Genomic DNA, 14997 nt, shown 5'->3' with positions numbered 1-14997 from the left:
CTGTTTACCCAATTACATTTATAATACGGGTACTCATGAGACCCAGATACTCATTTGTTATCCCTCATGCAGTACACCGCCGGGCATTGGGCAACCCATCTGTCACCCAAAAATCCCAAAAATATGGGTACTCATAAGCTGGTAACCCATCTGTTACCCCTCATGCAGTACACCGGCAGACAGACTAGAGCTCTAACTGTATCGTAACTTTCGCTTGGTCAAAAGCTAGGTTCCGACATGCCGAAGACAACAACACGTCCGAAGATAACAACACGTCTGAAGACATAAACACGTCTGAAGACAAAACACGTCCGAAGACAACAACACGTCCGAAGACAACAACATGTCCGAAGACATAAACACGTCCGAAGACAACAACACGTCCGAAGACAAAAATGTTTTAATAAACTCCATGTTAAAACCACATACAATAATCATCGCATTATATTGTACAAATCGAATCAACATGCTCAATACATAAATCTCATCACCAAAATAACTTATTCGCAACGAAATCATGACAGTATATAATATAGCAAACTATATATATGTACTTATTTACCATTTATACAATACACATTCCACTATATCATATACTTGTCATATTTCATCATTTAAAATTTAGCATAATCCCGAATCTCCGCAAGAGTAGATTCGTAAATGTGAGATTTTACTCACCTTTTTTCCTGCGTGCAACTTCCACAATACTGAAAGTAATTTCCTCACTCGTTTCGTCAGTCACCTAATAGCATGATAAATGCTTAGAAAATTATACGTAAAATATCAGGTGACGATTTCAGTATAGCTAAATGCTATTCATAAAACATTGTTCACAGAACACTGTTCATGTTTTACTAATCACTGTTCCAATGTACTGTTTTTACTAAAAACTGTTCACATTTACTGTTCTTACAATGACACTGTTCACAGTTACTGTTTTTACCGAAACATTGTTCACATTACTGTTTTTACTAAAACACTGTTTACATTTAATGTTACAGACTACTGTTCGTAAAACACTATTCACTGTACTATTCATGCACCGCCACTGTTCACCGACCACCACCAATGATCACCAAATTTCACCACAAAGTCTAATTCGGAGCCTAAACACTTCAATTTAACAAGAACCGAAAAACCCCAATTTAAAAACCTAGAATTTCTTTTCTTCGATTCTCCTAGCACACACCGATTGGGGTTAAATATTTTGGAGGGTTTGTAGTATGGAAGGAGATCTTCAAAATGAAACAAGAATCATACCGATTGGTTGCCGGAGGAGGGAGATCGGACGAGTTGAAGTTCGGCGAAATATGCTTTTTCGAGAGAACTTCCGAGCTTCACTGCTCCTAAACGGTGGCGCGATGGCGGGTGGCGCTACCACCAATCGACAGGGGATGCAACAACCTTTCAAACGTGACTGGTGCGCCGCTCTATGGTGGCCGGACGACGGAGATCCGGCGGCCCAAAATCAGCTGCTCGGGAGAGAAATGTTTGGATTATTTTTCTGGGTGAACAGTACCCGTGAACAATACCGATCCGAATTTCTGATTTTTCTCCCATTTCTCTCTTTAATTCTCCTATTTATACTATTTTCTAAATATCTTTTGATTCGTAACTTCTTCATACGAACTCCGATTTAGGCGTGCCACGTGGCCACTAATTCATATCGACGAGCTCTACGACTTTCATGTAAGAAATTTCCTAAGAAACCCAATGAGTCAAAAGTCAACTCTTAGACTCGTCAAATTGAACGTTTCCGAACAATTAATATTTCGAACCCTTTCGTTTTCATTCTCGGCTAATAAAATTGGACAATGACCAACTTAATATTATCCGTGAACTCATTGAAAATTAAATATGAATTTTTCGGGTTATTATAAAAATGAAGGCCGAAGCCTGCAGAGGTGAGACAAGACATGTTTTAACTAGTCTTATAACAACTCATCATGTTCATGTTCAACTAATTGGGATGCTAATTTCCAGCCATAGCTGCAGCAATCACAACATCTTCTTGCCGGCTCTCTGGGACAAATTTGAAGCCATGGACATGGATTAATTTATAGTTTAACAGTGCATAATCTATCTCGATCATGTTCAACATAGGTCGACTGTTTGACATTACTTGCCAATCCAAGAAAGGCTTGCAACCAAGCAACTCAAGAATGAAGAACCTCACCACTACAAACTGATAAAGTGATCTTGGGTTCACATCCAAAACCAATTGACTATGAATGGAGTGGCTCAAACCCTTATAAACTCACAGGCTATGTTCTAATTCCCAATGTGAGATTTATATTCTCAACACACCCCCGCACGTGTAGCGAATTTTCAAACCATACACGTAGACAACATTTTGGGTGACGTGGAGTCCGTGTGGTCATTTGAGCTTCACACGTGGACGTAGGTAACCCGCTCTGATACCATGACAAAGTGATTTGGGGTTCACATCCAAAACCAATTAGCTATGGATGGAGTTGTCAAAACTCTTATAAACCCACATGTTAGGTTTCAATTCCCAATGTGAGATTTATATTTTCAACACAAACATGGTGAATACTTTGAGTCCTGGTATAAAACTGGCATTTTGTCATAGCAGGAATGTAACATTCTATTTCCCTAGTTCTGCGAATCCCCCACAAAGACTCAATCTAGATAGTGGATTCAACTCTCTCGTCACTTATATGTGGAAAGTATCTTGGCATCAGTGACAAGTACAGCTGAGCATTGTCTACTGGAACTTCAAAACAAAGAACATACTCCGCTTCAAGTAAAAGGCCAAGATATCAAAAATCAAAATGGTTACCTGCTACAAATGCTACCATGCCTGTAGGCTGAAGTAGCAAATTTTGTTCGAGTTTGATGACAAGGTTGTTATAATATTCTGAAAGGCAATAGTAGTTGACAAAAATGTGAGTTTTAATATCTTGCAGAAGCTTACACATACATGATGCATAAGGAGTTCTTAATTAAGATACAGAATTATTGATTTTGCTACTAGATCTATATTACATAATGGTTCTGCATTTTCCTATTTGCATCCAACTGTATTTTCAGCACAGATTGGGAATCTCACTGCAAACTCCATCAAGTGCCCTACATTCAAATTGGGATCTACTAGTGCAACAAGATCAACTTCTCCATTCCCTCCTTCCATCACTGAAACTGTAGCATCTGAAAGAAATACTTCTACCCCATCCTCAGTAAAAGCAGCTTCTTTTCCTGTTACTAATTCCAGCATAACTACCCCAAAAGCATATACATCCATTGCAGGTATCACCAACCCGTATTCAATATATTCTGGTGCCATGTAGCCCTTTGATACCTGTGCAAATTTCCGAGATGAAAAGCCATATGTTTGCTTCTCCACTGATCTTGCGAGACTAAAATTTGCAATCTCTGCCCTTAAATTTTTATTGAGCAGCACCTTGGTACTTTTTATATCCTTGTGCACATAGGCTGGATTGGTGAAGTTGTGAAGATAGTGAAGCCCATTGGCAATGTCCAAAGCAATCTGAACCCTGTGCCTCCATCCCAAAACTTGTGGACAACTTAGCCAGTCTCTTAGTGAACCATTCTCCATGAACTCATAGACAAGGTAGGAATCCTTTGAGTGTTCGCACGCGCCCAAAAGACTTATCAGATTGAAGTGGTTGATCTTTTGCAGTAACTTCACCTCCTCACTCACATCTTTGGCCATCTTTTTTATGGCTACTATGAAAATACAAGATAGAACAATAACGAGTAATAGCAGCGGAATATGTAGAAGAATTTTACTTTTCTATTGAATAAACGATATTACAATGATTACACCTTAATCAATAATAATGTTATTCTCAAAAGTAAAAATACTTCTTACTTGATAGTCACAATCAAGCATGAAACAACCTCACTAAGATTTTTGCTTCAAGTGTCGATACAACCTCACTAAGATCGTTGTAGTCACACGGATGATCAACCACACTAAGAACGTTGATGTTGCCACTAAGGTCTTCAATGGAGTCACAAAGATCTCCTAGCACTAAGCTTCTCTTTTTGTGAACTTTCTTCTCTTTGGTTTCACCTTCTTTCTCCTCTTTTTTTTCTTGTTCGTGTATCTCCTAGAGGCCACACCACCTACTGCCTATATACATCATATATATAGCAGCCACATGTATTCCCTAACCCTAGGAATTAAACCTAACTTCCCTTCCTAATACATCTCACATAGAAAAGGAAAAAAATCCATATGAATATGGAATACACCTTTTATTTTGAATCATTTTCTATAACAATTCCCAAACACCATTTAACTAAATATATATTCCCAAATATATATCAATCTACCTATAATCAAATCGGTGGAGACTTCTTTGGTAGGACAAACAAACCATAATCTTTTCCTAGTCCAATTAGGAAACAACTTCAATTCTCCTTTTGCATATCAAATCTTCATGACTTGTCCTCCACACCTTTGGATCTTCATCAACTATATGGAGGCCAATATATGTACCTTCAATCTCCCCCTTTGGCCTTCCATGCAACTTTCACCATCAAGTACCTACAAGACCACCATGAACAATGTAAGTACAATTTTTTTTTCGATAAACAAACCTCAAACATAAACACTAATGTCGTAAGAACTTGATTTAATGTCATAGGGACTTGATTCTCCCCCTAAGTTGATGAAGCCAAAGGAGGAGAAAGTAATCGGAACATCATCCTCTTCTATCTCATGACGAGTGCTCCTTGCTCCACTCATGTTAAAAGACATAGTTAGGAACCAATAAAGCAGAATAACATATTTGAGGTAGGAGACGTAAACCACGAAGAGGAAGTCACAATTCACAAAAACTTGCAAGACATTAGTATCATAGAGATCAAAGAGTAAAGCCGCAATATGCATGATGAAGAAATAATTCATGATTCGAATAAAACTCTGGCATTCAAAATGACAGCCGCTGCAGGAATAGCTTTTGGTCCAACCTTACAGACATGTGCAAGAAGTCAGATGCATACATATTACTATCTCAAAATAACTATGACATATAAGAGATATCCGTCCATAAAAGAATGCACATCATAAAAATCAAGCACACGGCAAGAATACCACACATGTAAGAAGTAAAATACTTTATATTCTTCCATATAATCAATTATCATGAAAACCAAACTCTAGAAGCATTTTCACAAATAGTCACTGCATGCAAATCACATATATATTAGTACATGACTACTAATAAATAAGAACCTAGAGAAAACTTGCACTACTAGTCACACACATACGGTTCAATTTTGAAGAAGATTGCATGTAATTAAAAATAGAACTAGAGTACGTTAGTTTGAACCACCCAACATAGATACTATTCAAGGCATGAGGGAATTTTTGAATCTATAAATAAGAAACAGGCATACCACTCTAAGAATATAAACCATTTTAAGACCTTACATGCACTTCGCTCTCAACATTACTTGTAGGGGCATGACAGAGACCATAATATCACAGTAACACAAGCGGTCCAAGCATATCATACAACCATAGTAAGAGTTAATACAATGACCTGAAAATTCTTGTTGAGCAAGACAACACTTTATCAACCACACAAACAAATATCCTCGAGTAATATGCATGATCATTAGCCAATAGTAAGATGTGTGATGTGCATTTGAATATACTTCATAATGGGAATGAAAAAGAGGAGTGATTAAATACGCAAGCCAACTTAAATGACACTCTCCCCTATCTCTCCATATAATCACCTTATAACATCATAATTCGTATTTTTCTTATTTTGATAATATAAGCTCAGTACATTGTTGAAACAATTTTTTTTTCAACCACCGTGGAGACCAAGCTAGCCCATTCCAACAGGTATCGAGTAGTTAGTCAATCCCTGGAGAGGAGAGTTAGCCCGGCCTAAACATATCATATCCTCCAGGGAGACCAAACCAGTCCATTTCTCTAGGAGTCGAGTAGTTAGTCAACTCCTGGAGATGTAGAACTAGCCTGGCCTAAGACTGCATGCACAAATTCCTTACACATTTTTTTTCGCATGCAGTCACAATCTATAACATGTATTCAACTACACCGGCTCCTGATTAGGTGACTCAACTCAGATTTGTCCACCACTATGAAGTATGTGTACGTGAGAATCAAACATAAAGGCTAATAATCATGAATAATATCCGAGAACATTAGATGGGTGATCCAAAGTAACAATGTCAAGAGCCCTAAAGAACTAACAGGTAAAATGCAGTAACTCATCTATAGTAAGATAAGATCAAGGACAAGGAAATGTTACCTTGACATATGTACTCACCAAAGCTGTTATTTGTCAATATTGAGAGCAAATGCCAATGGCATTACGTAAGGTCAGAAAGCGTTATGTATCCAGTGGTTTGGTGAACAAATCTGCCCATTGATAATTTGTAGAAACAAATTCTAATGATAGAATATTCTTATCAACAAGTTTCCGAATGAAATGATAACGTATATCAATGTGTTTAGTCCTAGTATGTTGAACATGATTTTTGGAAATACTAATAGCACTTGTATTATCACATAATACAACAAGCTTTCCTTGCGGAATACTATAATCCTTAAGCATATTTTTCAACCAAAGCATTTGTGTACAATAACTACATGGATCAACATATTCAACTTCTATTATAGACAATGAGTGCAGATTTGTTTCTAACTATGTCATGCAACTAAATTCTTACCAACGAATACACAACCACCACTACTACTTTTCCGATCTTGCAGATTACCTCTCCAATCAGCATCAGAATAACCTGTAATTTCAGCGTTAGTTCCTTTAATTTTCTCTTTAATAAAACTTACTAGAGCTTTGTTAATTTCCACATTTTCAGTGTCGGAGCTTTCTGCGTTTTTTCCTTTGTGTGACGCAATTTCCATTGTCCTTCCTCTGGTCCGAACGCCTTCTCTAATGACATCTCTAGTTGAATGATCTTTTTGAACCTGTTTAAAAACTGTACGAAATTTTGTTGCAGGTTGTAAACTTTTATCAACTTCTCTTGATTCTCCATGTGACTGCACATTTGTATTATTAGTTCTTGGCAACCCATCATCAGATAATTCAGACAAATCCACATAATGATCAGCAGTTACATTTATAGAGTCAATTACAGTTCTATTTTCTTTATCATTAGATTCATAATCTATATCAATACAACACAGATTACAATAAGCTTCTATGTGACTCTGGTCTTCCTTTTTTCTCCAAACTTTCTTACCTGGATATCTCTGAGTCTTTTTCACATCCTGTTTATTTTCTTTATAAGATTTAGATAAACCGACAAAGTGAGAAATATCAAGTAAAAACTGACCATGTTGTTTCAACTTACTTTGAATATCTTTAATATCTTTCTCATATCTGTCATTCGAGTTGATCACTTTTGAATTGAAGGAAGTCTGAATATTCTCAGTTTTTTCATGTTTTCCAACATATGTTTCACTTGCCTTTGAACCTGTTTGTTCACGAACAAAGTTAGTAGAGAAATTATAATTTTTATTTGAGCTAGACTTACCAGTATATCCAAGTCCGGTTCTATCATTATAGCTCTTCCTTGAACTTAAAATGTCAGATAACGATTTTGAACTATTTTGAAATTTTCCAACCTTGTTATCTGTTCCATCAAGCAAAACCTGCAACTTGCCAAGTTTAGAGTTTAATAAATCAATTAGATTGTCTTTTTCGATTACCTTATCCTGGAGCATTTGAATCTTTGCTAGAAGCCGTTTTCTTTCAAGCACATGATCACCATTGTCATTTTTTTTCTCAGGTTTAGTTTCTCTACTTCTCATTCCATTTTTTCACCTTCTAGCTTCTCCACTTGTTGCTTTAATAGAACATTCTTTTCTGAAATTTTCTCAGCAGCCTTGATAACTTTTGCTTGATATTCAAACATCTCATTATCCTCATAGCTGTTTTCTCCATCTTCTTCTTGATCCTCTTCATCCTCAGTTTTTGAACCTGCATAATCTAAAGAGAAAGAAGACACAAGAGCAAAAGTGTTGTCTCTTTTCAGGGAACTATCATCATCATCACTCCAAGAGGACTTGTAAGCCTTATTACCTGAATCAAATTTTTTATTTCCGCAGTTAGTAGCAACGTGGCCAATGTCACCACAAGTATAACACTTCTTATTATTATTACTACTACTTCCATACTCATACTTCTTTTGTGAGTAATTATCATTACGTTTCTCAAAACGCCTATTATTTCCATTAAAATTCCTCCTAGAATTTTGATTATTTTGTTCATTTGAAATTGACTTTCTCTGACTCAAAAATTTCTCGAATTCTAAAATCAACTGTTCATTATTTTTAGCTTCCTCAGAGCTTGATTTAGGATTTTTTGTAACACTAAAAGCAATATTTTTAGAATTCATACCTTTCGGCCTTTCATCCTCTTCAAGCTCCATCTCCCAAGCCTTCAGGTTTCCAATCAACAAGTCCACAGAATATGTGTTGAGATTATATTGTTCCTGAATCGTTATCTTTTTCATCCTGTAAGACTTTGGAAGAGACCGTAATATTTTTCTTACAATATCAGATTCTTGTAACGGTCTTCCAAGGCTTTCACACAAAGTAGAGAGATTAGTAAAACGATTGTAAAAATCATCAATAGTTTCATTATCTCTCATTTTTAAAGCATCGATTTCAGAATAATAATGTTGTAATCTTTGTTCTTTTACACAAAGTTTATTCCAAACCTGTTTGGCTGTAACGCAATTCTGAACTCTTTTTCTTTCTTCTCTGCTCATTGACGCATATAGAGCATTAAGAGCCTTGTGATTTCCTTCACTAGCCTTAATCTCTTTTTCAGTCCACTCATCTTCATCTTTTAATTCACCAGTGGATGTCCCCTCAGTAGCTTTTGAATTAACATCTTTCATTGGAGGTTTCCATCCACGTTCAACGCTTCTCCATGCATGAAAATCAATACCATATATAAAGGATCTCATTTGAAGCTTCCATTGAGCGAAATCCATACTGTAAAGCATGGGTGGTTGATTCAATCCTTGACGTTCCATCTTTAATCTCACAGATCTCACTAAGTACATCTAGTTACCTGCTCTGGTACCAAATGAAAATACAAGATAGAACAATAACGAGTAATAGCAGCGGAATATGTAGAAGAATTTTACTTTTCTATTGAATAAACGATATTACAATGATTACACCTTAATCAATAATAATGTTATTCTCAAAAGTAAAAATACTTCTTACTTGATAGTCACAATCAAGCATGAAACAACCTCACTAAGATCGTTGCTTCAAGTGTCGATACAACCTCACTAAGATCGTTGTAGTCACACGGATGATCAACCACACTAAGAACGTTGATGTTGCCACTAAAGTCTTCAATGGAGTCACAAAGATCTCCTAGCACTAAGCTTCTCTTTTTGTGAATTTTCTTCTCTTTGGTTTCACTTTCTTTCTCCTCTCTTTTTTTCTTGTTCGTGTATCTCCTAGAGGCCACACCACCTACTGCCTATATACATCATATATATAGCAGCCACATGTATTCCCTAACCCTAGGAATTAAACCTAACTTCTCTTCCTAATACATCTCACATAGAAAAGGAAAAAAAATCCATATGAATATGGAATACACCTTTTATTTTGAATCCTTTTCTATAACAATTCTCAAACACCATTTAACTAAATATATATTCCCAAATATATATCAATCTACCCATAATCAAATCGGTGGAGACTTCTTTGGTAGGAAAAACAAACCATAATCTTTTCCTAGTCCAATTAGGAAACAACTTCAATTCTCCTTTTGCATATCAAATCTTCATGACTTGTCCTCCACACCTTTGGATCTTCATCAACTATATGGAGGCCAATATATGTACCTTCATACTAGCCCATTTCCACTATCAAAACCACAATACACAGAGCCACCTAACCAATTCTTGTTGCTGAAATCCTGTGTAGCACTTTCCAGCTCTTCATATCTTTAGAGTTTCAAACCTGCATCAGCTTTAGCTATGGATACATGCAACTCTTCTTGCAAATCCAATTCCTTTTTGGACTTTGGAATCCCTTCTGTATCCTTTTGAGAATCCTTTTCCGGTGATAGGAAAGGACCGCATAGATAAACAATCAAAGGACTAGTACACCTACAAGAACGCCAATCCCTACCCAAACGTATACTTTCCTTGACCTTTTTTCTCGATGAATATGCCTAACTGGAGGAGAAATCATTGGAGGTGGGTAGTGAATTCGGGTTTGAAGGCGCTACTGGAAGTGGGATAAGAATTGTTGTGAAGGGAAACAAAGTAGGATCATCTTCTGTAAACCCATTGGCAAGAAGAACGCTTTTTTCACTGACATTAAATCTCTTACTAACTTTAGAGACGGAGTCATCCTTGCTGACCAAGTAAGTCAACATAAATTTAGTGCCATTCAGGGTTTGGTTTACTGAGGGACAAGCACACCTAAGTGGTACCTGTAACTTCGAACCAGGTTCCACGCTGAATACACTTACATTGTTATGGCTCATTAGAGCATCACAAGTAGACAAACCTTGATATGTGTTGTTTGCTATTGTAAAATAGGTGTCAGGAAAGCCGGGAACTAAGAAAGAGGTTTTGGCCTCATAGTACTGACCTGAGCAAGAACAGACCACAGGAACAATCACCTATTTCCCTGTAGGCAACAACTGTGTGTTGTCAGAGATGATGTTGATTTGGGAAAGCTCAGATGGGTCTGAAGATGTAAGGTTTGAGATGGCGGAGAGCGAATTGTAAGGAGGTTGATCAAGAAAGACTTGCAGGACTGCTTCTGACCATTGCAGGTGTAAAGGAAAGCCGAGGATGGCCCTGCATCATCAGTACTATTACAGTCCAGAACCGAGTTTCCGACATAGCTTTGTTGAGCTTTGAGTTTCGAGTGCATAGCAAGAAAACAAGAATAGAGCACTTCATCATCAACTCAAGTTCTTTGTTGCTGGGAATACTTAAACTTAAACAAGTGTTATATAGTTTTTGGCAATGATAATGTCTGCAACATCAGCATAACCGCGTCCACGTATAATGTATTGAAATTAACTATTGTGCTTTTGTTGACTAGTTCATTAGATGAGGAATTCTCAAGTTTAACATAGATATAGGACCCAAATTTAACTTATTTCATGGATTATAATGTTCATGGATTATATATTGCATCTAGATTTTAGTGTTTAAAATAAATATAAGACACCTTATAACGTTTCGTTTTCTGTGTATAAATCGATCGAACACTTTCGTTTTCTCCTTCGTACTATATAATCGGATCACCACTAATTTAAATATCTCCAAATAATAATTAGTAAATAATTATAAATTTCTGGGATATTACAAAATCCAGGAACAATCAAGGTAGTAGGAAAAGAAAGTGCTTCTATTGTAACAAACATGGTCATATCATCAAGAATTGTCGTCTTCTCAAGAACCACGAGAGATTTTCACTCCAAGGAGAAGTTTGTGGCAATAGTATCTGAAGTAGTGAATAAGCTTCGGGCAAATAATGAAGTTTTTCCATGAACTCTTGTAAATTAATGTATTGGTGACTCTAAGGATGTTACCCTTTGTATATGTATAATTATTATGTATTATTACTTCACATTTTTAATTAAGTTTCAAGTCATATATATATATATTCAGATATGTGCGTTGTTTTATAGTTTTGGGTTCTGATATGTTTCATACTTTCATATACAGAAACATGATTATACATTTACTGTTTCATATGCATAAGTAATATAAGTATGTTTATATATTTGCATGTTTTTGATATCATATTTATTGCATGACGTTGCACTATGCATCAGCTTAGACATACTTGTATGTTTCTACTACTCCATTGCTAGTAATACTTGTATGTTTCTGGTATGTATGATCAGACCAAATTGATAGGCCAAATGAGATCGGAAGTTTGATTAAGTTTTATATTGCTTTGAAATGATTTGTTAATTGCATGATCAAAGTGGTTTCTTATTTGCTATGATAACTTGGTGCATTTTCCCTTCCATGTTTTGTTTTATTACATTACTAATATGTGTATGTTTTGCAAAGATACATAACTTATATGCCTTGCTGATATATGAAAGAAAAATGCTCATTTAGGTGCCTGAAGTTTGGTTATGGCTTTGCAATATATATCTATCTCTGATTGCAGAAATGCAGTTACAAGTTAGTTATTTTGAACTGATCGATTTACATTTTTATAAAGATTTGTCTAATGAAAAGGCATAGATAATTCTGTATGTTTTTTGAAAGGTTGCATAAGTTATAATATATTTGATATTGATCTAAGATCTGTTATGAGGACTTATTCTTCCTAAGCATACGTGTGTCTATATATAACCGAGATTTACACGAATGGTTCACGTTGAACAGCTTTAATTCGTTTATTGATTTAATCTAATTTCAATACCTAATATCCGAATTGGATGAAATTTTGTAGAAATGATCTTGAATAGCACACCTAAATATTGAATGACTTATGGTGAAAAAATATGACCGAAAAGTGTGCCAAAATTAGAACATCACTTTGTAATTTCAGAGTGAATGTTTACTCTGGATAATATATATATATATATATATATATATATATATATATATATATATATATATAAAGAACCAACATCGTACCATCTAATGCATGTTATGTAATGTTAAAATTTTAAAATCTCTAGGAAGAAAGATCAAAGAGAAGTGATGTGTGTAATTGTGTGCGTGTGATCTGCTCAAATGCAAGAAATGTGATTATGTCTTGAAAATACCAATTGCCATAATTGATTTTGAATTCAATTCCAAATCATAGCAGTTTGTAATTGTATATACATGTTGGTCGATGAAGAGTTAATACTCAAATTGAAAAGGTTTGATGATGGTTTCAAAAAGCATAAATCGATTACATGTGGATTCATGTGGATTTTATTTCCTTGTGTATGTAAACATATCATATGAAGGCTGATTTGTTGCAAACAAAAATATGCATGATGTCCAAGGACATGATATACCACATTCAGCACGTTTTGACTCTCTTTAAGTACAGAGAGATCAAAGAAAGACTATGATGAAAGAAAGTCTCTATGATTTAGACACAAGTATATGCTAGCTGTATCATATTCAGATACTAACTAGTTGATTATATAGAATATCCGAAACGCAACCTCACTAAAATCTTTGTAAATGTCTTTGCATGATATTCATTGAAGCATAATAACAAGCGCTAGAATTGAATGCGACCTAACTCCTAAGTTTGATCACGGAATGTAATTGCGCAAGAATGAGTATGCCATTTGATACAAAGATGAGCTTGACATACTACTAGTTGAGATGTCAATCCAATTTTACAATGTTTAGACGGATCCTAAGTTATGGTCAAGAAATTTTTTGATAGCTTTAGCTTTCAGAGACTAAAATGACGATTCTCATTTCATTGAGTCATAGCTATGCAATCCAAGTTATAAGTAATGAGTCACTAAATTAGATTTTAACATATTACTTACTTGTAAATTTTAAATTTACAAGGATTTGATGGGTGATACATCAAATGGGATGGGGAAGTCCATATTTTAATCACCAATGATGGAAACTCAACTCAACACTTGAAACATCAAGCCTTGAGTTCAATGAGTACAGTATCATATGTAGTGATTGCAAGCATTAAAATAAATGAATTAATATGTTACATCCATATATATAATTTCCATCCAAAGTAAAGTAGTGCTTGGTACCTGTAATAAATGGTGGAGGTTTAGTTAATTCTCTTAATAGATATGATTGAAAGTACTATCGTTATAGGGTACTACATGTCTACTTATATGAGTGTCGAAGGTGGGGCCGTCTTCTATGCGACTTGGACTAGTTTCTAGAGCACTCATGAAAATGGATATAGGCACAAGGCCAGTTCACATGTTAGCTTTAGAACACTCGGAAGAAGTAGAAAACTAGTGTGTGATGTATGTCTGGTTGAGTTACAATAAAATCGTAAGTTCAAAGTAATGCTACTTCGCCATCTTAATTCAACTTTGATGTACTTTCAATAAGCTAAGGTTCAAGTCCACAAGACACCTTAGTTTATGCATTATGTTTTCCAAGATCTTGCTCAAGAATTTTCAAACTCATGAATGTATACAAAGTCCTTTATATTTTGAAAATGGTGGAGGATTGCTAGAACAATTTCAAATTATAAAGAAAATTGATTAGAAGCAGAGATGTGTATAACACCAAAAGGTGGATATACTTGTCAGTTTGAATTTAACCGAACTATGTGACTGTTGGTAATTGATTAAATCTCCTAGATATTAAATTAAGTGATATTTAATTGTTAGCAAATCAGTAATTCTTGCAGAAGAGTTATACCCCAACATGAAGAGTCACGTCAGTTTCAAAAGACACAATACACCTCTATATAAAGAAATAGTTCTCTGCAAATTTGATACATTCAAACATTCATTCTTTCCTTTCTGTAAAATCCCTCTCTTTTAATTCCTTATTTTTCACATATAAAATCTAGAAACTATAGTGTTGCAGTTATAGTTTCTGGTAATCTTGAGCCCCTCTTGAAAATCTTTAATTGAGTGTCAGGTTAATTTTCGTAAGTGCAAGACGACGATTAACATTAGCAAGTTGCTAGGCTTGATTGTATCCATAAGACTTATTTGCATCAACTCATTTGCACACACAGGTAGTGGGGGCAAATATAGTTTGAAAGATAACGGTTGCTACAACGTGCCTTGAAGCATTAAACTCATTTAAATGATCACAAGCCACATGTAATAACCCTATTTTTCAGAACAATATTGGTTTGATTTGAATTCTATAAAGTTATGAAATTCAATTAAAATGAATTTGATTGTTTGCGACTTTACGAAACGGAAACGGAAACGTTCTCGGAACGTTTAATTAGAAAAACGTTACGTTTCCGAACGAATATATCAACTTTTATTCTGTCGCTCGATTGCGAAAACTTTCTTCACGAAAGTTGTAGAG

The 14997-nt window shown here is 35.3% G+C and overlaps 1 pseudogene; it reads right to left on the bottom strand.

The window, feature by feature from the left end:
• Positions 1-3028: 3028 nt before the first annotated feature.
• On the bottom strand, positions 3029-10944 carry LOC126800819 (lysM domain receptor-like kinase 4; annotated as a pseudogene).
• Between the last annotated feature and the right edge of the window lie 4053 nt (positions 10945-14997).

The sequence above is a fragment of the Argentina anserina genome, chromosome 1, assembly GCF_933775445.1.
Source record: "Argentina anserina chromosome 1, drPotAnse1.1, whole genome shotgun sequence".
Lineage (NCBI taxonomy): Eukaryota > Viridiplantae > Streptophyta > Magnoliopsida > Rosales > Rosaceae > Argentina > Argentina anserina.
The sequence above is the reverse complement of the archived record's forward strand: the minus strand, read 5'-3'. Positions and strand labels throughout refer to the sequence as shown.